The sequence below is a fragment of the Ylistrum balloti genome, unplaced genomic scaffold (genome assembly GCF_031769215.1).
Source record: "Ylistrum balloti isolate Yb309-2 unplaced genomic scaffold, AGI_CSIRO_Ybal_v1 Utg370488, whole genome shotgun sequence".
In the NCBI taxonomy this organism is placed as follows: Eukaryota; Metazoa; Mollusca; class Bivalvia; order Pectinida; family Pectinidae; genus Ylistrum; species Ylistrum balloti.
The window spans coordinates 49120-50149 of record NW_026782318.1 but is presented as its reverse complement, the minus strand read 5'-3'; the positions used below and the strand labels follow the sequence as shown (position 1 = coordinate 50149).

The 1030-nt window shown below is 39.2% G+C and overlaps 1 non-coding gene across 1 annotated transcript; it reads right to left on the bottom strand.

The window, feature by feature from the left end:
• Positions 1-464: 464 nt before the first annotated feature.
• Positions 465-537, bottom strand: Trnaa-agc (transfer RNA alanine (anticodon AGC)). Its single transcript has one exon. It is a non-coding gene; the product is annotated as a tRNA-Ala (tRNA).
• Between the last annotated feature and the right edge of the window lie 493 nt (positions 538-1030).

Sequence of the window (1030 nt, the reverse complement as noted above, 5' to 3'; positions counted from 1 at the left end):
TCTTCAAATTTTGTCCTGTCACCATTGACATTTTTAACGACCACCTCACCACCCGATGGCGCCATTTCCAAGAGCAAAAATCACCAAACAGGTGAAAAATGTTCAAAGATATGTACTACACAGTGAAGGTTGACTTTTCAAAAAGTCAAATACAAAAGTTTACTAGCAAAATATCCGGTATCCAAAGGATGCAGACCGATTTACCTGAGAGTAACTCGAACACGTGTCCACCATTCATCCATGAAACCGGAAGTCAGCAAAATATCCGGTATCCAAAAAATGCAGACCGATTTACCTGGGAGTAACTCGAACACGTGTCCACCATCATCTATGAAACCGGAAGCCCCCTTTTATTCGTGACTGAACCTCAATCCAGAAAAAAGTGGAAGGATACATCAGAGGAACTACCAGATTGAAACGGAGGTCAGTAAACTTGGAGATCAGAATGGGAGAGAAAAAAAAAGTGGAGAATCCGGGTATCGATCCCGGTACCTCTCACATGCTAAGCGAGCGCTCTACCACTTGAGCTAATTCCCCTACATGATAAATAATATTCGTGTCAAGTCCCTGACCTTTGTGATAGAAGTTCGGACACAGGCACCGGTGCCTACGATTCGGCTCAAGAACGTATACGAAAAAGACATAAATTCATTTGTTTTGTTCTGAAGGTAAGGGTGCATACACATATGCACTGATAAATAAGAACACAAAAGTGTATGTTTAATCCTGAAAAGTTGATAATTTGCCTTAGTTGCAAATATTTTACATTATTTAACACTTGCAGACAAAGATGGTGGGGAATTTGTTGGAATATCTCTGGTTTTACACAGGAATGGTTAATGTCCTCACGTCCGGCTTTATTTCACACAAAGAAAAGAGTTAGAGCCCTCTAGCGGCAATTTTCTGCGTAAATAATGCCGCGATCTTTCAAATCGCTATTTTAAAAGCATCCAAAATTTGTTTATTTTTTGAAAATAACAATACGATTACTATGTATTATAAAAAAAGATGCACAGTGTGGTTGGATAAA